This window comes from Pseudophryne corroboree, chromosome 4 (genome assembly GCF_028390025.1).
Source record: "Pseudophryne corroboree isolate aPseCor3 chromosome 4, aPseCor3.hap2, whole genome shotgun sequence".
Classification (NCBI taxonomy): Eukaryota; Metazoa; Chordata; class Amphibia; order Anura; family Myobatrachidae; genus Pseudophryne; species Pseudophryne corroboree.
Genome location: NC_086447.1, coordinates 736078964 through 736105214, shown reverse-complemented (window position 1 = coordinate 736105214; position 26251 = coordinate 736078964). Strand labels below are relative to the sequence as shown.

The 26251-nt window shown below is 45.1% G+C and overlaps 1 long non-coding RNA gene across 2 annotated transcripts in view; it reads left to right on the top strand.

The window, feature by feature from the left end:
- The window catches only part of LOC134910261 (uncharacterized), a 1286324-nt gene that overhangs the window by 255132 nt on the left and 1004941 nt on the right, over positions 1-26251 (top strand). For both annotated transcript variants that reach the window (XR_010176155.1, XR_010176156.1), the window contains exon 3: positions 20673-20819. This is a non-coding gene — a long non-coding RNA (uncharacterized LOC134910261). The remainder of the gene's footprint in view (positions 1-20672; positions 20820-26251) is intronic.

Below are 26251 nucleotides of genomic sequence, written 5' to 3'. Positions count from 1 at the left end.
ACAATTATGGATGGACGGACTGCCTGCCGACTGCCGACACAGAGGTAGCCACAGCCGTGAACTACCGCACTGTACACTGGTTGATAAAGAGATAGTAGTATACTCGTAACAACTAGTATGACACTATGACGGTATAAAGAATGAAAAAAAAACCACGGTTAGGTGGTATATATTATAATACAATTATGGATGGACGGACTGCCTGCTGACTGCCGACACAGAGGTAGCCACAGCCGTGAACTACCGCACTGTACACTGGTTGATAAAGAGATAGTAGTATACTCGTAACAACTAGTATGACACTATGACGGTATAAAGAATGAAAAAAAAACCACGGTTAGGTGGTATATATTATAATACAATTATGGATGGACGGACTGCCTGCCGAGTGCCGACACAGAGGTAGCCACAGCCGTGAACTACCGCACTGTACACTGGTTGATAAAGAGATAGTAGTATACTCGTAACAACTAGTATGACTGACTATGACGGTATAAAGAATGAAAAAAAAACCACGGTTAGGTGGTATATATTATAATACAATTATGGATGGACGGACTGCCTGCCGACTGCCGACACAGAGGTAGCCACAGCCGTGAACTACCGCACTGTACACTGGTTGATAAAGAGATAGTAGTATACTCGTAACAACTAGTATGACACTATGACGGTATAAAGAATGAAAAAAAAACCACGGTTAGGTGGTATATATTATAATACAATTATGGATGGACGGACTGCCTGCCGACTGCCGACACAGAGGTAGCCACAGCCGTGAACTACCGCACTGTACACTGGTTGATAAAGAGATAGTAGTATACTCGTAACAACTAGTATGACACTATGACGGTATAAAGAATGAAAAAAAAACCACGGTTAGGTGGTATATATTATAATAATACAATTATGGATGGACGGACTGCCTGCCGACTGCCGACACAGAGGTAGCCACAGCCGTGAACTACCGCACTGTACACTGGTTGATAAAGAGATAGTAGTATACTCGTAACAACTAGTATGACTATGACGACGGTATAAAGAAAGAAAAAAAAATACCACGGTTAGGTGGTATATAATTATACAATTATGGATGGACGGACTGCCTGCCGAGTGCCGACTGCCGACACAGAGGTAGCCACAGCCGTGAACTACCGCACTGTACTGTGTCTGCTGCTAATATAGACTGGTTGATAAAGAGATAGTATACAACAATATACTACTATACTGGTGGTCAGGCACTGGTCACCACTAGTCACACTGGCAGTGGCACTCCTGCAGCAAAAGTGTGCACTGTTTAATTTTAAATTAATATAATATTATGTACTCCTGGCTCCTGCTATAACAACCTGCAGTGCTCCCCAGTCTCCCCCACAATTATTATAAGCTTTTATACATTGATGTGCAGCACACTGGGCTGAGCTGAGTGCACACAGACTGAGTCACACTGTGTGACTGCTGTGTATCGTTTTTTTCAGGCAGAGAACGGATATAGCAGAGAACGGATATATTAAATAAAAGTTACCTTAACAACAACTGCACTGGTCACTGTGGTAAACTCTGTCTGCACAATCTCTCTCTCTCTCTCTCTCTTCTAATCTATTCTAATGGAGAGGACGCCAGCCACGTCCTCTCCCTATCAATCTCAATGCACGTGTGAAAATGGCGGCGACGCGCGGCTCCTTATATAGAATCCGAGTCTCGCGAGAATCCGACAGCGTCATGATGACGTTCGGGCGCGCTCGGGTTAACCGAGCAAGGCGGGAAGATCCGAGTCGCTCGGACCCGTGAAAAAAAAAGTGAAGTTCGTGCGGGTTCGGATTCAAAGAAACCGAACCCGCTCATCTCTAGTTAAATCTCGGCAAAACTGCGCATGCATATGCACCGCAATGCGCAGGCGCGTCATACGGGTACAAAGATAATTGGTGCTGGGCGATGGATTTAACGAAGAATCCATTTGCACAGATGATCGCAAGGTGATTGACAGAAAGAGGGCGTTTGTGGGTGTCAACTGACCGTTTTCTAGGAGTGTCTGGAAAAATGCAGGCGTGTCCAAGCGTTTGCAGGGCGGGTGTCTGACATCAATTCCGGGACAAAAAAGACTGAAGTGATCGCAACGGCTGAGTAAGTCCAGAGCTACTCAGAAACTATGAAAAACTTTTTTGTGCCGTTGGCTGCAAAAGCGTTCGCACACTTGCACAGCTAAAATACACTCCCCTGTAAGCGTCGACTATCTGATTGCAGCACAGCTAAAAGTTGCTAGCGAGCTATCAACTCGGAATGACCCCCAGTATACAGTGCGTGACTGCCACTTGCAACTGGAGGGAATGAGATTTTACAACAATATTATGTAGTTCACTAACAACTGGTTTCATTATACCATTCACATCCTGGGCAAGCTGTGTACAACATTATAAATAGTTTCTCATCCACATTAAATAGGACTACAGGCATCACAGCAAATGGGGAGTTGTATAAGTAGTAATGATGAAACAATAATTTACAGATATATTAAGACAGGATGTACTGTCTGTAAGTAGGTTTTTTTTTATCCTTTACAAGCGTTTTCTGTGACTTTTGTTTTCTGTATCTTAAAATGTACAAATGTCTGTATGCAGATTTGGCACTTGCACTTTTTTTACGCTTGGAGAGACTAAATGGTAGAGGGAAGGGGTTTGCAGAAGATATTTCAGTCAGTATCCATATCACCAGGGCCGTAATTAGGTGTGTGCAGAATGTGCCACTGCACGTAGCGCTGCAGGGTAGGGTGCACTGTTGTCGATATTTGTCAATCATCTGTTTTAATTACTTTCACTTGTAGCTTATTCCCTTTTTATAGCCCAGCTTCTCCTGACTGCCCCTGTCTCCTTCCTCCATCCCTTCCATCCCGGTCCTTTATTACATTTCAAGATGCTGACATACCCAGGTTTCATACCCACTGCATGTGGCATTGCAGTCAGACACTCCATTCATTGAGCTTTCTGCTCTAGAAAGCTAGAGAAATCTATATGAGATTTTCGTGTGGTCTTCACTTTGCCGGCGTCCGGGCTCCCAACGACCAGCATACTGCGCCAGAATCCCGACCGCCGGCATACCAACAGTTCTTCTCCCTCTTGGGGGTCCACGACCCCCTTGGAGGGAGAATAGATAGTGTGCGCGCCACCGTGCCTGCAGCGTGGCGATCGCGAGCCCGCAAGGGGCTCATTTGCGCTCGCCCAGCTGTCGGTATGCCGGCGGTCGGGACTCCGGCGCTGGTATGCTGGTCGCCGGGAGCCCGACCGCTGGCATAACATACTACACCTGACATTTTCAAGTACTTAAGTTATCAATGAGTAACTGTCAACATTTTAAAAAGTAATTAGCAGCTTAGCAGCTCTTCCCACACACCCATGAGGTGGCTGCCTAATGTTGTTTTTTTTTTGTTTGGGGTGTCACCAGTAGCCCTAATCCCTAGCTTTCCTTTCTGTTTAATTATATTGGGTTATATTTTTTCTGTGCAGGGTAAATACTGGCTGCTTTTGCATGTAACCCACAAATGTTAGACAACTTTATTTTTACACTGTAATTTAGATTTCAATTTGAACACTCCCCACCCAAATCTAACTCTGTCTGAACATATTATAGCTGTCCTACCTGCAGTGCATCATGGTTTAGCCCAGTTGCTTGCTTTTGTGCTCTATTACAAACATGAATCAGGCCCTTTGTGTAGTCCCACGAAGGGCCTGAAAAAAAAGTGCCGGCTGTAATCTTGCCAGGTCTGATGTGTGTGTTAGTCAGAGAAGGGAGAAAACAGTGACTATAATATTGTACTGTATGTTCTGCAAGTGTAAATTTACAGATTTATTTAAAGAGAAATGTATCAATTATGTTCTTATTTATTTTCCAGAAAACAAACTGTGGGGGTGATTCAGAGCTGAACGTAGATATGCTAAATACCCAGCACAGGGCTAGTCCGCCCCGCATGTCTGGCCCTACCCCAAAAGCATTGCACAGCTGCGATGCTTTTGCACTCGCTGAGTAGCTCCCTGCCAGCGCAGCTCCTGTACAGCCGAGCTGCGCTGGCAGGCGGCTATCCGCCGCGTGTTGTGTTGCAGTGGCTGCGTGTGATGCCTGCGTTGTCTGTATTGTGCCCCGCCAGCGGCACTCTAATGACGTTCGTATGCCCCCTCCCGACCCGCGACCGCCTCTGCCTGTCAATCAAAACACGCCACTATATCCTTTTGCTGTTTAAATTAGGTTCTCTGTTTCTTCTTCTGTTTGGTGTCCTTCAGATAAGCTGGGGAAAAATGTCCAGGTCATAACACCTTGTTCGCACACAGGACAAACGCTGTTCATCTGCAGGGGTGGATTGGAGTGCCGGGACAGCGGGCCGTATTCCGTTTGGCCGGTCCAGCGTCCCCTCATTGGCTGCCCGTCACCCTCTATGCAGGCCGCCAGCCGCAACCGCGATCACGGAAGCCGGGCAGCGTTAAGTGAAGCTTCTGCGCATGCGCAGAATCCCAGTGAAGCATTTAAAAAATGGCCGCCGTCGGAGCTTCTGCGCATGCGCAGCTTCTCCGACGGCGGCCATTTTTTAAATGCTTCACAGAGCGTCTGCGCATGAGCTTCACTAAACGCTGCCCGGTTCCTGTGATCACGGCTGCGGCAGATGGCCTGCAGCAGATGGCCTGTGGCGGCGGCGGTGGCGGCGTGCCTAACAAGGTGCGATCATGGTAAGATGTAGCCACGATCAGGGCCGGTGCTAGGCTTCTTAGCACCCTAGGCAAAACTTCAGCCTACTGCCCCCCCCCCCCCCCCATACTTATTTTTCAGGCAGGCACTGCCGACAGTGCCGAGGCTGTGTAGTGCTGTCATCCTGGAATGCTGTGTGCGTGTGTCTGGTACCTGCAGTCACTACTGGTGTCCTGCATGGGAGACAATGGCATACATACAGTCCATAGCCCCCTGTTAATATTAATCGTTTCTAGAGTCGGTAGTGCCCCCACCAGACCAGGCTCCAGCCACATGGGAGGATGCACTCAGTGTGACCAGTACAGTCACAATCACACTAACCTGAGTCCATATGGTTCTGCTCAGGGACTCTCTGCTGTTAGTGGATCTCCTGTTGGGATAAGCTGGTGAAGCTGTAACACAGGATCTGGTCACATGAAGGGGGAGAGGGACACAAGACCTTGGGGCATGAGCGGGGTAGTGGGAGAGGGAGGAGGGACACAGGACCTGGGGGAATGACACGGGACATACGGACATGAGGGCATTTTAGCGCTGTGTGCAAGGTAGGGCATCAGCCCCTCCCCATTTATGCAAAACAGGTGCAGTGCGCGCCTTAGGCGTGCGCAAAGAATATAAGGGCATGGCTTCATGGGGAAGGGGTGTGGCCACACAGTAATACCAATACATATTATAGTAGTCGCCATCATTTAAATTACGACACACAGTAGCGCCACTACACCAGGTAGAGCCCCTTTTACACATTATGCAGAGAGCGTCCCCTTTTTTACACATTACGGCAGACCGCGTCCCTTTTTATACACATTACGGCAGACAGCGTCCCCTTTTTTACACATTACGGCAGACAGCGTCCCCTTTTTTACACATTACGGCAGACAGCGTCCCCCTTATTACACATTACGGCAGACAGCGTCCCCTTTTTTTACACATTACGGCATGGGGAGGGAGGAGAGGCATGGGGAGGAATAGGCGAGGGAAGGGGAGGGGACGAGACATGGGCAGGGAAGAGGCATGTAAGAGAGAAAGCGAGGGGGGACAAATGTTGAGAGAGAGACATGGCAGCCTCATACTTACCAGGCTCCTCTTCTGCAGCTAGCAGCCCAGCGACCTCCTGAGCAGGTCCCGAGCTGTAAGACAGCGCTGAGCTTCAGTACCATCCAGGGGTTAAGTGCATATGATCAGCGCCGCGGGGTGCTTGATTGTGTGCCCCGCATATCCAGCCTGGTAAGCAGCAGTCCGCGCTGCTTCCGGGTATCGGGGCCCGGTTCTGACTCTTGACGCTGGGGAGGAGAGAGGGATGCGGCGGCAGGGACATGGCGGGTATACATGGGAGGATGCAGGGGAGAGGATGCCGGCACCTAGCCGCACCACAGGCAGCAACAAACAGCCCTGCCAGCGGGCAGCACAACGCACTGATAGCACACACATAGTTACGGCCCTGCATGAGGGCGATGGGGAGTTGGGAGGAGGGACACAGGACACGAGGGGGTGTGGCACAGGACCTCGGCACATGAGGGGGGAAGAGGGTTACACTATACATGAGGGGGAAAGGCGAGGAGAGACACAAGACCTGGGGACATGAGGGGGGGGGGGGGGTGACATAGAACTTAGGAGGATGACAAAGGACCTGTGCATATGAGGAGGAGAGGGTGACACGGGAAGTGGGGGGGGGGGGGCACAAGACCTGGAGGCATGAGGGACACAAGACCTGGGGACATGACCTGGGGGCATGAGGGACACAGGATTTAGGGGATTGACACAGGGCCATGGCACATGAGGGGGAAGGTGGGGACATGAGGGGGGTGGAGAGGGGGAGTTGGGACACAGGACCTGGGGACATGAGGGGGGGAGGGCGTGTCAAAGGACATGGGGATATGAGGGGGTGGAGAGGGGAAGGGGGACACATGACCTGGGGACTTGAGGGGGGGGGGGTGACACAGGACCTGGGCACCTGAGGGGGGAGGGGGTGTCACGGGACATGAGGGGGTGGGGAGGGGGGACTCAGGACCTGGGGACTTGAGGGGCGGTGACAGAGGACCTGGGCATTGGAGGGGGGAAGGGGGTGTCACAGACATGGGGACATGAGGGGGGTGGAGAGGGTGATTAGGGACACATGACCTGGGGACTTTAAGGGGGGGGCACAGGACCTGGGCACCTGAGGGGAGAAGGGGGTGTCACAGGACATGGGGACATGAGAGGGGGAAGGGGTGTGACACTAGACATAAGGGGGGAGAGGGGAGAAGGGACACAGGAGCTGGGCACATGAGGGGGGACGGGGTGTCACGGGACATGAGGGACAGGAGAAACACATGACCTGGGCACTTGAGGGGGGAGGGGGTACCACGGGACATGAGGGGGAGGAGAAACACATGACCTGGGCACTTGAGGGGGGAGGGGTTACCACGGGACATGAGGGGGAGGAGGGACACATGACCTGGGTACATGAGAGGGGGGGGGGAGAGCATCACAGATCATAGGGACATGACGGGGTGGAGAGGGGGGAGGAGGAACACAAGTTGTCACACAACCTGGGGACATGAGGGGGGGTAACACAGGACTTGGGGAGAAGGGGGGCCACAGTATACCGAACCGCTGCGGCGGTTTTGCGCTGTACGAGCCGGGGGGGGCTGCGGCTGGGCGGCTGGCGGGCAGCAGCGACGGTATCTTCCCTCACCTCGGCTCGGATTAGTTTCTTCTCCGCCCGGCGGCGAGATCTCAGTAAACTTGCGCCTCTCCAGGAGCTGACGTCGATGGGCGGGTACAGAAGCTCTCCCCTCCTTTCTCTTTGGTGCCTGTGACTGAGGCTGTCAGCACTGCACCCTCTCTCCCTGGTGCTGATTTGTAGTCTGGGAGTCACTGACTCCCTGATAAGCTGTGTGGACTGTGGTCACATGCACTGCTCTGAGTCCTGCCACCAATAGAAAGCTGCTTTTTCAGATATTTTTTTTCTTCTAGGCCTCCCTCAGGGTACCGCCGGCCATAGGCAGCTGCCTAAAGCTGCCTAGTGGAAGCGCCGGCCCTGGCCACGATGACCGTGGCTACATCTGTATTGAGCTATTCTCATAACTCTTCAAATGAACCCCCCCCCCCCCCCTTTTCATAATTGATCATTCTTGGAGATTTTAGTTTTCCATAAAACTGTGCCCTCGTTAAGTAACGCATTTCAAGCCAGTAAGCCAGATGTTGTCAACCCCTTACTAGCAGCTACCAGCTCACTAACACAAATTGCCCCCAAAAAGGCAAATTAAAAAGCCACTCAGAAAAGATATGCCTTAGATGAGGCAACCTTTGAAACTGCTAAAGACAGGTCTTGCAACAACTTCAAATCCACAGGTCTGTGCAAATCTGCGCTAGAATAGGACTCCTTAGCCCAACAAAATATTTGGTGGGATCATAAAGGCTGTGTTCTTTGTAGAAAATGAAATCCCATACAACATGGCAGCCTTGGACCTCCCATGTTGGTTGTGACCCCAAACAAAAGGCAACAAACACTGACCCAGTATCTTACCTGTTTATTCTAATCCAGGTAAGACATCCAAACACACCATGTACAGTGGGGCCGAGTGTGTGTGTGGGTAGGGGGGGGGGGGGGTGTCAGGTGCTAATTACACAGACCAGGGTCTGATGGCGTGGCAAGGAGGAGTCCGGGTCCACCACGCACCATGCTCACCACTCCCCCCATCCCCCTTACCTGTTATTTTCCTTTTAGTTGGATGGGCCATGGTAGCATTGGCAAGGGGCAGAAAGAGAGTGACAGAAATGATGGCCTGCAGCGGCGGCCTGTGTAGGGGGTGACGATAGCGGCTGCGGTTGGTGGTTAGCGGCGGCCTGCATAGGGGGTGACGGACCGTATTTTATATATAATTTAGGATTAACTATAAAGCTATGTTTGCTGCAGAGTGACGGCCAGCTAATGAGGGGCAACATTACTGTCGACTCCGCCTCCCGTCAGCGGCAGAACGTGTTCTGCCTCCCCTTCAGCCCCTCCGTCACACTGTTCAAAGGAGCGACTGCTGATAAAACTTGGACGCGGCAACCAGCTAATTCTGACTGCGTCACACACCAGTTGTGTGACAGTCAGTAAGTACTGTCTACTCTACTACATTTAATAATTATATAGTGTGCCTAACTGCTGCATCATATATATTTTATATATTAGTATAACGTGCTGTACCTGGTGTATAACGTGCTCTACCTGGTGCAATGTGTATAACATGCTCTGCCTGGTGCAATATGTATAATGTGCTTTACCTGATGACATGTGTATAATGTGCTTTACCTGGTGCAATGTGTATAATGTGCTCTGCCTGGCGCAAAGCGTATAATGTGCTTTACCTGGTGCAATGTGTATAATGTGCTCTGCCTGGCGCAAAGTGTATAATGTGCTTTACCTGGTGCAATGTGTATAATGTGCTCTGCCTGGCGCAAAGTGTATAATGTGCTTTACCTGGTGCAATGTGTATAATGTGCTCTGCCTGGCGCAAAGTGTAATAATGTGCTTTACCTGGTGCAATGTGTATAATGTGTTCTGCCTGGCGCAAAGTGTATAATGTGCTTTACCGAGTGCAATGTGTACAATGTGCTCTGCCTGGCGCAAAGTGTATAATGTGCTTTACCTGATGCAATGTGTATAATGTGCTTTGCCTGGTACAAAGTGTATAATGTGCTTTACCTGGTGCAATATGTATAATGTGCTCTACCTGGCGCAAAGTGTAGAATGTGCTTTATCTGGTGCAATATGTATAACATGCTCTACCTGGCACAGTGTGTATAGGAGGTTCTACCTGGTGCAATGTGTATAAGCGGCACTACTGTGTGGTGTAATGTGAATTGGCACTATTATGTGGCCACGCCCCTTCCCCATGAAGCCATGCCTTCGGAGCGCACTTCCAATCCCTGCATGTAGTCAGGCCTTCTGAGCAGTAATCCTGCCCACTTTACAGACTCCACCCCATCAACAGACCCCACCCCTATTAGGGCTGCTTCCATAAATTTCCCGGGCTGGTTTTTGATCCCAATCCGCCCCTGTTCATCTGTAGCCATTGTGTCAGGCAAGGGACCTGGAAGGCATGGTGGGAGGATGACACAGCCATTTCCATTCCAACTTCAGTGTCAGACATGCAGATGGTACAGTACTCTACATCCTCTCCTGCAACAGTGGGTCTGCTGTAGGCAGGAATACTAAGCACAATGGGACTCAGGATGTTCTCCAGTCTTATTAGTGCAGTCCTCAGTGCAGACGCCCGATCTTCACTGGCACTGGGCTCATTTATTCCTTTTCGGATGATGGTCCAGCTCTTCCTCTTCCCGATGATGGTCCAGCTCTTCCTCTTCCCGATGATGGTCCAGCTCTTTCTCTTCCTGATGATGGTCCATCACTTTCTTTTCCCGATGATGGTGCCGTTCTTCCTGATGATGGGCCAGCTCTTCCTCTTCCAGATGATGATCCAGCTCTTCCTCTTCCCGATGATGGTCCAGCTCTTCCTCTTCCCGATGATGGTCCAGCTCTTCCTCTTCCCGATGATGGTCCAGCTCTTTCTCTTCCTGATGATGGTCCATCACTTTCTTTTCCCGATGATGGTGCCGTTCTTCCTGATAATGGGCCAGCTCTTCCTCTTCCAGATGATGATCCAGCTGTTCCTCTTCCTGATGATGATCTACCATTGGATGGTCTGTGGCGTCCTAACCTCAGCCATGTCTAACTGATGGTTTGTGCCTCCATTTCCAAGCAGCTGGGCTAATTCCCTTTGACTCATTGTAGTTGGTAATAGTAGCTGTAAAAAAATAAATAGAAAAAACACAGATGTGATTGTGCGCTGAGATGTGGTCCTATTGCTTCTACAAAGGGAAGATAATGGATAATAGCATAAAAGGAGATAATAAAAGCATGTCCAACAGTGAATCAGGAGCACCATTAACAGGAAACTCCGTAGTTGATATTGTCTCTGTAAAGAATATGATGAGTAATGGAAAGTCATAATACATTTAACACTGAAAATCATTGCAAAAATCACCTGACCACAACACAAACTGTAAGTATCAAATGTAACTAAAAGTAACCAACAAGATTTCAGTGATTATACTATATATAACTTACTCAAAAGCAATGATAAATAGCATGTACTGGCTGAGTAAATAAAAAAAAGGAATACATGGTCACATTTATTTAAACCATAATAACGAACCTACATTGGTTTGCGCCTTTGTCTGTGACCAGCGTCTGGAGGAAGTCCTGGGCAGAAGAGAGATGAGCGGAGAGATGTGTCTGCCTGTGCATGACTACAGTGCACATGGAGCAGGGCGCTCTACTAGCTCCTTCATATGAAGATTACCGTGACCATTTATCAAAAAATATTTGCGGCTATTTCCCCGAAAACACCTTGTCAGGAATCAGCATTCAGTGATGTCTAACTTAAAGGCGCTCTGGTGTGCAGGCCTCCGGAGGTCATGGCCCCAGTCTGCGGCTGTATGAGCATCCTGTCTGCGTAGCGCAGTACCCACTATTGTGGTGAACCCCTGAAGTCCATTCTGCTGGTGCCCTCCTGTGTACCGGCCATCTGTACAGCATGGATGCCGCCATGACACTTGCGGTCAGCTGACCGGAGAGCACCCAATCCTGCGCTGTGATTGCTCACATGATCCAAGTATCCAATGACTGCCGACCAGGGGGTAAAAGTCCAGAGCATTGGCTCAGTCTCATCACCCTGGACAACGCATCGCATTGCTGCATAGCGTCTCCTGGTTCCAGTTTCCAATCTCCAGTTTCCAGTTCCCAATCTCCAGTTTCCAGTTCCAGTCTCCAGTCTTCAATCTCCTGTTTCCAGCGATCACCTATTTCTGGCATCTCCAGGTGATCTCCCGGTTCTAGTGTTCCTGTGGAACTGCAGGTCCCAGCATTTACTTCAGCTCCAACTTCTGCTACAGTCAGCCTCCACCTTTTGCAGTAAGAGACTTTCTTCAGGTGCTATTCATTATCCTCGCCTGTGTATGGTTAACTTGCATCCAGCATTGTGCTATGGCATCTGGCACTTAATACAACCACTCCATATATGTTTCAAGTTGTCTCCTGCTTGACCTTGCTTGGTTGTGGACTTTGCATTACAAACTGACTGTGTGGAATATCGTTGCTGGTTTCCAAACCAACTATGGGAGTGATCACCATCTGATTGCTATACTAGTTTCCAGACTAGTTCATTGCCTGTATTTCATTGCCTAATTACTGCACTGGTTTCCAGACCAGCTAAATATCTGTGACTGTTTATTTCATCATTGTCAGCATTTCTTGTACAATCCATCTCAAGTTATCATCTGCTTCAATTCCTGTATATATTCGTGAGCATTTAATAAACATCATTGCGCACATGCGCAGGAAGATCCTACAGCCTCCTCGGTTTCTCCATCACACCACTAGTGCCCCCTACGGGGACAGACATACCCACAGATCTGACACACCTGTTTTGGTGTGTTAGACGAAAATATATAATATCACTAGAATGTATAAAGCAGAGACCTCAACAGATATCTCTGATACCAGCTGTGAACCCTCCATTCCCACCGGCAGCCGGGAATGGAGGGATCTGAGGATGGCAGTAGCCCGCTGTAGCCTATGGGCTACTCACTGGATATGCAGCCGACACAAGGTTCCCCTGGAACACTCCCAGGAAATGTGGCTGTGCAAGTGCGGTCGGCTGGACCACGCATGCGCGGTAGTCCCGCTTCCACGCTGAGCACATCGCAGGGACGGGCCCCTGTCCCTGCTGGTACTCCATAATATATCCCGTCGATACAATTGCACTGTCGCTAAGTTTTATGTTAGGGGGAACATTCACTCACCCAGCTTCCCCTGTGGCTACGCCATTGCATACACCTGGCACATTATCCTCCTGAAGAAGGGGTGGATGCATCTCAAATGCCTTACACTCAGCATTCGAGAGTAAATCTGCTATTATCACATGCTGCTTTTTAGAGCATATTTTCTTAACATATGCGGTCAGCTTAGCATGAGCTCCTGGGTGTCTTTATATAAAACTTTGTGAAATACATAATATATATCTCTAAACATTGGAGATGTGCAGTTGCATAATTTATGTTAGTTAAAAATTGGAGTATGCTGAAGTGCGGCATCCCACATTGCCAGCACTCTATCTTACCCCAGTCTCTGGTTTTGGCTTCTGCTATAAGTAGTTGTTGGTCTTCCTTCCTGGAATTCCTGCAAACTCTTCTGGAATGCCTGGAGAGTCCCAGATTTCATGAGGCTCTAATGGACTTAAATAGTTTCCCGCGGGTTTGACGACACAGTGATCATTGAATCGGGCCATTGTGGCCCTATCCCCTCTGTAAAATACAGGAATAGGATTTGAACACCTCCCCCTCTCCCTCTTCTCTTCTCCCACACTGCAAATCATGGTTGCCCCTTCTGGAACTGTGATGGTGGGGATTTTTCTTAAGTCATCAGCTACAGTATGAATGCAATATGTCTGGCGCAAATGGATGTTTATGTTGGGGATATAAATCTTAAGCTTGTCTGTGTACATTAAAAGGGACACATTCATTGCATGGGAGAGCCTATTTATCAAGCATCTCAGGATGATTTTAAAAGAGTAGGGAGAATGGACTTCTGTCCAACCAGGGCCATCTTAACAGCTTTGAAGGCCCTGGGCAAAGCATTGTATGGGGCCCCTACCCACCCATTCATGTGAATTAAATAAAAAAAAATTGTAACTTACCCTTCCTGCACAATCTCTCCGAATGCTTCCATACAGTGAATATCTGACAGCACTGGGATTGCTGGAAAGCTCTAGCTCTAGCCATCCACCAATCAGCAAACTGACAACCATTCACTGTCTGCCTGCAGGATGGAGGCAGGTAGTGAATGCTGTGCTCTAATTGGTGGTTAGTTCCAGCCATCCACGAATCAGTAAGCTGACAGGCATTCATTGTCTGGCATGCAGCCTGGAAGGCAGGTAGAGAATGTTGCTAGGCTGCCCTGATTGGGTGTTATTCACAATCCCAAGGAGCACAATCTCAGAATGCCGGCGGTTATGTTTAGGTGCCGCTGGGAGGATTATTGCTAGGCTGTGAGGGGTTGTTTTAGTGTTAGGCACTAGGCGGAGGTTTAAGGATAGAGAGAAATACTAGAGCCGCCACTCGTTGCAGGTCTGAGCCAGAAGTTCTGCACACATTACCACCGGGACCAGAAAGGCAACGCTGGAGGCACTGCTGCTGGGAACAGGTACCTGACTGCTAGGCCACCAGGGGCATTGTGTCGCCATTCTATCATGCCGACATAACATCCTTGTAGACATTGTCAACATTGCAACCATGTCAATATTCTAATGTCAGCCTGATGCATATTGACCTAACATACCACACCCGCTCCAGTGAGTTGATAGGCAGTATACAGTACTCCAACAAAATGGCTGCTTACACTCAGTGTGGCCTTTCTATTGCTTGCAGATTCTTTGCCCTTCTAATATGGGAAATCCAATGAGCCGTAGTGTTTCCTGTCTTGTATATTGTAGTGGCTGATGGAAGCATAATGTTTGTTTGTAAATGTTGTTAGTATTTAGCCATCTAGTAAAAGCAGAGGTAAATGATTGTGTTTTGTATGAAGCACAAACCTCACCCTGTTTTGGAAGTAATAGGATTGTGTGTCTGAGACTAGTTGGCCTCAGATTTCCAGTACAGATCATTTAACTCATCTGGCTGTGATTTCCAGCACTTGGAAGACTGCTGTACTGTGAAGCCAGGAGTATTAGATGTGCCTCCTTTCTCCAAGTCTATATACAGTATTATTATAAATGCAAAGTGTAGGCTTCATTTAGCATTTCAGCTATGCTTCTTTAAAGAGGCTGCTCTTACTAAGGGGGCGATCCAATTATTTATAAAGCGCCCGACGGCAGCAATTCAATTGTTGTGCTGTTTGGGCATGATCTCCGGCGATGCTGACATTTCTGCTCGCCACCTCCTGAGAAATGTGCAACACTTGTCTTGTTTGGGCGCCCAAACGGGACTTTTCACATTGTTGGGGCTACTTTAGACGGGATTAGCCTCTATTTGTGGCTAAACCTTGTCTATTTGAGCACTTAATAAGTAATGGGTACCTGATCAGAGCAACAACTGGATTGCTCTGATGGATGCCTATTACTTTGGGTGCCTAAAAACAAACAAACAATTGAATCACCCCTAAATGACATGAAGTGACCCTGGCAACAAAAGCTTTATAAAACATATTTAATCTGAGACTAGAGATACTGGGGTATTTTCAATTATTTAGATTGATTATTGAGTATTAATAGGAGCAATATCAGGTGCCTCAGCGCCAGTTTTTAATATTTCATTTCTTACTATCTTCTAGTTTTTAATATTTCGCTCTTTTTGATTGGTGGGGAGTTTATTTTATCTGAAATTACTACAATAAAAGTTACGTTTTAATTGATTAATAACCAGCTAATTTTTGACCTTGTGCACCACAATGCTACCCTTTTTCTTTTTTCTTTTTTTGATAAAACATTGACTTCTTAGGTAGCAGGTAGCACGTCCCCTTAGGCAGATACCTAGATTTTCATGTTCATATGTTACACGGGGATTAGGCCATATTATACCGGTGCGGAAACATTTGTTTTTGCTTGTACAACGTATTTTCAATTCCTGTAGGATCCTCTCCGACGAATGTCGACATATTAAATGTTGTCCTTCTGAATGTCGACATTCTGCCTACAGTACATCTCCTTTAATGTACCATATACAGTATATAAAACAGTCTATGTCTGCACAGGGTTATTAATAAATACTACAATAAGTTGAATTTGCCATGTATAAACATGTAATTACACACACAAATACAACAGTAAAGTACTCATTATGTGAAATGAAATAAAAACATCCGCGTTTATTTCCGAGCACGGAAAGTGAGCACAATTGTGTGCAACTCTGGGACAAGCTCTGAGATTTGCCTAGCGTAGGGTATGCTAGCATGGGGCTGGCTATTGTTAATGTAAATCTGTAACTTGGAAAGTTTCTATTTTCAGAATCCAGACTTCTGTTGCACCATACATTCATGTAGTCATAACTCATAACACACATAAGAGGTTTACCACAGCTTGTAGGAGTCTTGTGAGCAATCAACATACTGTACTACCACATTTATATAAATACAGTTAAAAAGACAACACAGTACATGGATGCAGATGTTATCTGTATTGGAAAACCTGGCACACAGTCTATGGAGCTTTGTGATTTTTCATCTCAGTAGCAATCGCGGACGCAGGGAAAAGCCACTCACAGACAGTGTACCAGTGACACAGATATACAGATGTACAACTACTGCAAGTCCCAGTGGTCATTGCACGCTAACACGGTATTTGTGTCACTTCTAGTTGTTTTAATTATGCAAACAATTCATAATTAAATAATTAAAGTGCCCTGTAGCAGCATCTACTGGAAATAGCACCAAAAAGAGAGGTTATTCTTCACATTCAAATTTAGGCAAAATAATCACTATGCCCCTATGTCAGTTACTGTGACCATTTGTGTTACTACTGTTACTACCATTCAACAGCGCAATTCTTCCTGCAATGTAATTAAAGCAAAGTATCACGGACTCATGTATGAACCATTTTACATAACAGATGTTTGTGAAGTCCCAATAAAACAGATGGCAGTCATTAATGATACAAAAACGTGTAAGAGCAGCAGCAATTGAATCGAATTTCATAATGTTTGGTATGACACTGAAATGCACCTGTTGAAATGTTACTACGACGACTGATGCTACTTACAGTACCTTGTTCTGTGGCTCTGTTAATGGGGTTTCTCTATCAATTGTACCTAGAAAGTAAAAGGCTTCACTTTGGAAGTTCTATGGGCCTTGTGAGTTAGAAGCGGAAGCATATCTGCCATGAACCCCAACTGCCAGTTGTCAAATGGAGTGAGTGGTACCTGTTAGCAAGTGGGCGTTCTACTCAGTTATATGGGTATGCTTTTGTTTTATCTAATTGAATTGTATTATTTGTCCTGATTTTTCAGACAGACTTGTTGGGACTCAAGAATGCCATAAGGTGTAAAAAAATTCCTCCTTCTGTATAACAGTGTGGTTTACTAAACTTACTGGTCATTTGGTTTTTGATAAATGGACTAAAAAAGCTGAAAAACTTTATCAGTGTTTGCACACAGGCCAACTTTTCAATATCTCTTTGTTGCACTGATGTGAAGTCATACAGTACCTGTCAAGCTAGAGATTTGTTTCACAGGTGCCGTGGAGTGTTATCCTGCACAAGCCAAACTTTTTCCTTGGGGCCTGCAATATCTCTAGGAATGCCCTTGGACTTGCTCATTGTAGTGTGGTATAAAATGAACTGGAGGGCATTTTTTACATTATATAATATGAACCGAGGCACTGTAATGAGGCACAATATGAACGGGAGCACTTTATATCATAATGTAAATTGGGGGTACTGTGCGGCATAATGTGTACTGGCAGCTCTGAAATGTGACATAGTGTGAACTTAAGCACTACTACGATTCATAAAATAACTAGGGCACTGCTATGGGGCATAACATTAAATAAGGCTCTACTCTGGTTCAGAAAATGAACTGGGTCACTATTATAGGGCGTAAAATTAACAACTGCTGAAGAGAAGTGTCTCTCTAGAAGCATTGGGACAGGGGCCCCTTCAAAATGTTGCTATGGGGCCCACAAAGTTCTGTGTGGTATGTAGGGGTTCTTTCAAACTTTTTCCTTGGGGCTGCAATATCTCTAGGTATGCCCTTGGACTTGCTCATTGTAGTGTGGTATAAAATGAACTGGAGGGCATTTTTTTATATTATATAATATGAACCGGGGCACTGTAATGAGGCACAATATGAACGGGGAGCACTATATATCATGATGTGAATTGGGGGTTACTGTGCGGCATGATGTGTACTGGCAGCTCTGAAATGTGACATAGGGTGAACTTAAGCACTACTGCGATTCATAAAAGAAACTAGGGCACTGCTATGGGGCATAACATTAAATAAGGCTCTACTTAAATTAACTAGGGCATTATTATAGGGCATAAAATTAACAACTGCTGCAGAGAAGTGTCTCTCTAGAAGCATTGGGACAGGGGCCCCTTCAAAATGTTGCTATGGGGCCCACAAAGTTCTGGCTATGCCCCTGCTCCCACCCATAAGGTATAGGTACCAAACTCACCTGCAGGCAAATTGGTGCCATGCATAGCCTACCTGCAGCCAAAATGGTACACTATATAATATAGGGCCTATTCAGCATGGATCGCTATTAAGAGAATTCACCAATTAGGCAATTATCAAACGACTGCACATGCGTAGTGTTTGCATTGCATATGCACGCAGGTGTGACAGAAAATGTGTTTCTGGGTGGAAGCCATTTTCTGGGTGTGTCAGAAAAAACACAGGTGTGCTCACGCGTTTTTGGTAAAAGAGCTCAGACCACTTCCAGCCCGTCTCAGTCGCAGATTAGTGGCAGCCTCAGACCTACTCACATTTGCTCAGACAGCAAATACTCTTCAATGTTCCGGAAATTGCATATGAATCTGCGAGTGGATACCGATCTGCAATGCATTTGCAAATTTGCACGGGGCGTTTTTTTTCTTTCTATCGGCGCCTTTCTATTTGCAGACAACTGCAATTTCTCAGAATAATGATCCATGCTGAATTAGGCCCACTGTACGGTACATACCTGCAGCCAAAATGGTACAGTACATAGCAGCAGAAATTGCTACTGTATGGTACATACCTACAGACAAAATGGTACAGTATATAGCAGCAGAAATTGCTACTGTATAGTACATACCTACAGACAAAATGGTACAGTATATAGCAGCAGAAATTGGTACTGTATGGTATATACTTGTAGCCAAAATGGTACGGTATATAGCAGCAGAAATTGCTACTGTACAGTACATACCTGCAGCCAAAATGGTACGGTATATAGCAGCAGAAATTGCTACTGTACAGTACATACCTGCAGCCAAAATGGTACAGTATATAGCAGCAGAAATTGGTACTGTATGGTACATACCTGCAGCCAAAATGGTACAATATATAGCATCAGAAATTGCTACTGTACAGTACATACCTGCAGCCAAAATGGTACAGTATATAGCAGCAGAAATTGGTACTGTACAGTACATACCTGCAGCCAAAATGGTACAGTATATAGCAGCAGAAATTGCTACTGTACAGTACATACCTGCAGCCAAACTGGTACGGTATATATATAGCAGCAGAAATTGCTACTGTACAGTACATACCTGCAGCCAAAATGGTACGGTATATATATAGCAGCAGAAATTGGTACTGTATGGTACATACCTACAGACAAAATGGTACAGTATATAGCAGCAGAAATTGCTACTGTATAGTACATACCTACAGACAAAATGGTACAGTATATAGCAGCAGAAATTGGTACTGTATGGTATATACTTGCAGCCAAAATGGTACGGTATATAGCAGCAGAAATTGCTACTGTACAGTACATACCTGCAGCCAAAATGGTACGGTATATAGCAGCAGAAATTGCTACTGTACAGTACATATCTGCAGCCAAAATGGTACAGTATATAGCAGCAGAAATTGGTACTGTATGGTACATACCTGCAGCCAAAATGGTACAGTATATAGCATCAGAAATTGCTACTGTACAGTACATACCTGCAGCCAAAATGGTACAGTATATAGCAGCAGAAATTGGTACTGTACAGTACATACCTGCAGCCAAAATGGTACAGTATATAGCAGCAGAAATTGCTACTGTACAGTACATACCTGTAGCCAAACTGGTACGGTATATAGCAGCAGAAATTGCTACTGTACAGTACATACCTGCAGCCAAAATGGTACGGTATATAGCAGCAGAAATTGGTACTGTATGGTACATACCTGCAGCCAAAATGGTACAGTATATAGCATCAGAAATTGCTACTGTACGGTACATACCTGCAGCCATAATGGTACAGTATATAGCAGCAGAAATTGGTACTGTACAGTACATACCTGCAGCCAAAATGGAAACAAAGTTCTGCCAATTGGGTTACACTTGTAACAAAAGAAAACTTAGGTAAACTCAGGTCATAGTTTTTGGATTTAAATGTGTAGATTCACTAAATCTGGTAACATTTTCTGAGCATCTCTTTACTCTGAGGAGCAATAAGTAGGTTTGCTTTCTGGGATTAATGAGCTTCATGTTAGATGCTTATTGCAAACAGAGAGGGAAAAATTGGGGGATCTCGTCTTGTTTTATTACATGTAAGAATTGGCTTAAGCCGTATTACATTAACTTTTATTCCATGCTGCTGCTTGGTGGGATGCATGTATTTAACTGAAAAATAAAATCTCTAGAAAAAAACAACAACCCTTTGTGCCCATGATTGTTATGATTAGATCATTTTACTTTACAGACATACTGTAGATATGACTGTGTAGCTTTAAGTCTTCCACTATACTTTAGGCTCCACTTCATACTCATACTGTTAGTCACATGACTACGTAGTGGACATGAGTGGACGTATATTCATGTTTCAGAATGTTCAACTGTAATTTTACATTTGTTGGGCAGCACAGATGGTGTAATGGTTAGCATTACTGCCTCACAGCATTGAGGTCATGTGTTTGATTCCCACCATGGCCCTAAGTGTGTGGAGTTTGTATATTCTCCCTGTGCTTGCGTGTGTTTCCTCCGGGTACTCCGGTTTCCTCCCACAATCCAAAAATATACTGGCAGGTTAATTGGCTCCCAACAAATTAACCTTAGCGTGAATGTTTGTGCTTGTACGTGTGGTAGGGAATATAGATTGTAAGCTCCACTGGGGCAGGGACTGATGTGAATGGCCAAATACTCTCTGTAAAGCGCTGCGGAATATGTGTGCACTATATAAATAACTGGTAATAAATAAATAATACATTTGTTTATTTCTTAACAGGAGTCAGTGTGCAGTGCACAAAAATGGTGACACAACTCTGTAAGTGACTGTGAGACGGTTCTAGCAGCAGAAAACTGATCAGGGTTTGGCACATGAGAAAATGATTGATTGTGTAAAATATACGGCTGGAAGTCCTGGACATCAAAGGTGAGAGATGTGGAAATACATAGAAACGTTTATGTATATACTTACTGTCTCCCCTCATGAAGGAGTATACATTGCCTGCATTATACATTTTAATACTTCAATATTACATAGGTTTAGTGGTCCTTTTAGGTATTTGTAGAATAAGCTTCCATGTTCTGATTTAAAACTTTTTTAAATGCTGTAATTGTATGTCTGACAAAATCAATCAGATAGAAAATGGTAAATGACAGAAAGGCCGATGCGGCCGCATGGCGTACACAGACACCGGGGCCGGCCGAGCAGCTCCACCTCACAGCACTCTGCTTGTCCGCCTGGCATACAGAAAGATGGGGGAATGCCACAAGGTTAGGCCCTCTTGACTCGTGGCACACCCCCTTGAGTCTTGACCACGCCCCCTCATTGTGTGGGTGCTACAGTGACAGGGCTGTCTTAGAGCCCCAGTCAGTGGATAGATAGATAGATAGATAGATAGATAGATAGATAGATAGATAGATAGATAGATAGATAGATAGAGAATCACATAGCTGTAAGTAGCATTATTTGCCACACAGCAATAGTGTCCCACCCTAATTGCACATTTTTTTTTCAATGTTAATACAGTACTGTAGTGAATGTATAGCACAGTTTTGAATGCTTTCTTCTGTACTTATCACACATTAAGAGGCAGATGTATTAACCTGGAGAAGGCATAAGGAAGTGATAAACCAGATAAATGCAAGGTGATAAACGCACCAGCCAATTAGCTCCAATATGTAAATTAACAGTTAGGAGCTGATTGGCTGGTGCGTTTATCACCTTGCGTTTATCACTGGTTTATCACTTCTTTATGCCTTCTCCAGGTTAATACACCTGCCCCTAAATCTCTTATTTGGCATAACATAGTTGGGGATTTTGTGCCTTATTTAGAGGTGGTTGCAAATTATGTCACAACTGTATCTTTGTACGCAGTGGTACTGAGAAAATATGCAAATGCTGCAGCCGCTGTTATTTGTACTGAGACGCCCGCCAGCAGCGCAGTGCGGAAGTAGTCCTGGAGAGACTAAGCAACCATAAAGATGAATAAATCACCAGGCCCAGATGGTTTTCACCCGAGGGTTATTATAGAACTTAAGGCACAGCTTGCAAGACCCTTATACTTGATTTTCTATAGTTCAATTAGATCAGGTATGGTACCGAGGGATTGGCTTATAGCTGAGGTAGTGCCATTATTTAAAAAGGGGTCTAAAAATCATCCTGGGAACTATAGACCAGTTAATTTAACCTCTATAGTGGGTAAAATATTGGAGGGAATTTTGAGGGATAGCATAGAGCATAGGTCTGCAAACTCGGTCCTCGTTACCCCACACAGTGCATGTTTTGCAGGTAACCCAGCAGGTGCACAGGTGTATTAATTACTCACAGACACATTTTAAAAGGTTCGCAGGTGGAGTTAATTATTTCACTTGTAATTCTGTGAGGAGACCTGTAAAACATGCACTGTGTGGGGTAATGAGGACCGAGTTTGCAGACCTATGGCATAGAGGATCATCTGCGGAATACTAAGTTTATCAGCAAGAGTCAGCATGGGTTTGTGAGGGACAGATCATGTCAAAATAACTTAATAAGCTTCAACGAAGAAGTGAGCGATAATCTTGACCAGGAAAAAACAGTGGATGTGGTCTATTTAGATTTTGCAAAAGCCTTCGATACAGTGCCTCACAGGAGACTGATCATCAAATTAAGGGAACTTGGCCTAGGAAATACTATTTGTACATGGATAGGAAATTGGCTGGATAACTGGGTACAACGAGTAGTGGTCAATGGGATGTGCTCCAGCTGGGCACCAGTAGTCAGTGGAATACCAGAAGGGTCCGTACTTGGCCCGCTACTGTTCAATATATTTATTAATGATCTAGAAATAGGCCTGGGAAGCAGTGTCAAACTTTGTCGATGATACTAAACTGTGTAAGATAATTAATTCGGAAAAAGATGTGGAGTCTCTACAGAATGACTTATTTAAACTTGAAACCTGGGCGTTTAAATGGGGAATGAGGTTCAGTAATGAAAAATGCAAAGTGATGCATTTTGGGATTAAAAACAAACTTGCATCCTACTCACTTAATGGGGAAAATCTAGGGGTAACAGTAGTGGAAAAAGATTTGGGGGTGCTCATAGATAATAGGCTTAATAACAGTACACAATGTCAAAATGCAACAGAGAAGGCAAGCAAAGTCCTTATGTGCATAAAACGGGGTATTGAGACAAGGGACAAGGATGTAATCCTACCGCTGTACAAATCATTGGTACGACTGCACCTGGAATATTGTGTTCAGTTTTGGGCACCATATCATAAAAAATATATCTTGGAACTTGAAAGAGTTCAAAGGCGAACTACTAAACTAATTAAAGGGTTAGAGACACTGGAATACGAGGAAAGGCTCACTAGGTTAAATATGTATACACTAGAAAAGAGGCGACTAAGAAGAGACATTATTATTATTGGGGCAGTACGGATGGTGTAATGGTTAGCATTACTACCTCACAGCACTGAGGTCATGGGTTCGATTCCCACCATGACCCTAACTGTGTGGAGTTTGTATATTCTCCCCGTACTTGCGTGGGTTTCCTCCGGGTACTCCCATTTCCTCCAACAATCCCAAGAATATACTGGTAGGTTAATTGGCTACCAACAAAATTAACCCTAGTGTGAATGTGTCTGTGTGTACATGTGGTAGGGAATATAGATTTTCTAGGGAAAGACAAAAAAAGTCTAGAGGACAATGCACAGGTATTCAGCAAAATTATCAGTATAATTGTCGGAAAACCAACCAGTGAGAGAAATTAATTGGCCTTTCTTTTGTGAAAAAGCCTGAAATTATATTGGGTTGGAGGTGCGCCACTAAGCTAAAGTTACAGTATATATTTCTAGGGGTAACTAGTGTGGACCACTAGTGGGTACTACACTAAAAAAGGGAGCTTAGTGTGTGGCGCACTCTTTTGCAATGATTATTAGTTAATAAAATGTAACTTTTATTTCATCATTTCAAATGAATCTCTATATCCAGGCATGTGGGTATATTTGATAGCCTGAGAGTAAAACCTTAGTAAGATAGTTGCCCCAAATTTAAGATATTTGGATAGTGGTTAGCTTACCAGTATGATAGGGGCAAAATAAATTTTATGTTGTCAAGCTTAGTGATATATTATTAAGAATTTATTGTACTGTGATGGCAATCCATATCGCCTATTATCAAGACTTAATTGGTCTCGAGACTCTGACGTGAGTCTGACGTTAACTGCTCTTTAAAGAGAATAAGTTGCTGTTTGCATAGAGAGGCTTTCAGCGCTGTGAGGCTATAACGTTAGTACAAATCACAGAGGTAAGTTTCATAATTACCTCAAAGGGGAACCCCTGCGTGGATCTTCCAGGTTATTCCTCATCCTTGTGGATGCATAAATGGGTAGTGTGAATATGAATTATAACATGTGTACACTCTGTCTGCCAGTCTATTGTCCAGACTGCAGTAGTCGTACAGATGTAATTTGATACGTTATTTTGTATCCACAAGGGTGAGATACAATTGTGGCCAAAAGGAGCAATTCATGCAAGAGAACAGATAATAGATACACTGTCTCTAAACTTTCATAGAGAGTACTGTTGATCACAAGCAGGGACACTATAACAAAACTGTAAATAATATAGGTAAGTGGTCCCTGTTCTCTAAAAGGAAAAGCATGAACAGGTATGCGGGGTATACATCCAAATGATCACTCAAAGCATTCAATGGTTCTCTCCATAGTAGTACAATTTCAAATTCACATGGGAAGGTATACGTCACATTCAGAGAGCACATATTTCAATGGTGATCCTATTACACGCTTAGAATGCCATAATGGATGAAAAGATCTCATCCCACCGGGCGCACACAATAACAGCAACCATATATTATACGCAAACCTGCGCAAAAAGGTGTAATGGCACTCCAATATGCAGATGCCAATAATTTAATCTCTAATTGATTGAATCAATTCTCTGACAGTAAATCTCAGACTGTCTCTAGTATTGAGACTATTCCATAGTTAATGTAGACACACCGGAATTCTTTTAAGACACATACTCTGTCATATATTCCTTTATCTCTTTGGTAAAAGAAAACTTGGTAATTTTTCACAGATTAATATAATATGTAGTAATATTTAGTGTCAATTGTAACAGCTTTGAGAAGTGCTGGTACTATCAAATCATGTGAAAAGATTTCTTAATCATTTATAGGTATAATCGCTGAGAGATACAGAGACCCAGGTGTATGGTGACGGTTTCCCTTTCTACTGTTGTTCCATATGCCGAGGTTAGTACCTGGGCAGTGAATGGAAGCAATGAGAGCGGGGAAAAGCTGTCCACTTGGAGACAGAAAGGACAGAGCAGTGCAAGCCGCTTCTGCTGTCCACGCTCTACATCCCCCCTCCCCTGTTGTGGAAGCACATTGCAGGGGGGGGGGGGGGGCGTAGATGTGTAGCAGTGGATGAGAGGGCGGCTCTGAGTACCTGTTAGAGTCCAAGTCTGGTGTGTCACTGAGCAAAGTCAAATCTCCGTCAGTTAGCGGATAGCCGGCGTCCGGCTCCCGAGAAGACAGTTTTTTTGAAAAGTGATAATTTTCCCCTCTGGCTGGCCGTGTTCTTCATGCAAGAACAATGGAGTGACTATTTTATATATCTATCTATATATCTATCTATATATATCTATCTATATATATATATATATATAAATAAATAAATATATATATATATATCTAAAATTTACTATATAGCCGCGGCCCCCCGCCCACCCTTCCCCGTCGCCGGCTCATGCATGAAGGTGGGGTACCTTGGCGAGCGGTATGCAGGCTTCCGTGCATTGGCCAATTCACTAACTAAACCCCCATCATCTATTCATTTATTCATTGATGTTGTGAGGATAAGTGAGCTCATTTTGGTGAGTGCTGAACTTTTTGTTGATGATGGGGTGAGACCCCCCGAAACGTTGCTATAAAGATTTTTTCACTTTATCAGTCTGGAAGTGCCGCCTGTGTTTTTCGATATTTATGGGATATTTTCTCTTGGATGGCACACCAGCAAGTTTGCAGGAGGTTACACTGTCCTCAGAGTGCCGGATTTGTGTTTCTATCTATATATATATATATATATATAATTTACTATATAGCCGCGGCCCCCCGCCCACCCTTCCCCGTCGCCGGCTCATGCATAGGGTGTCCGGCAGCAGGGAACATGCTGCAGTCGTGGCCCCTGCTGCCAGTGCGCTGTCCCCCTCTCCTTCCGGAACTGGAAGATTAGTACATGTTCTGCTGTGATTACTGATCAAAATGGTATTACTGTGTTTGTACTATATGAGTCTGATGTACTACTAGTCATCATTATCATCGTCAGCAGAGGGTTCTTGTAGCTGTCCTTCTAGG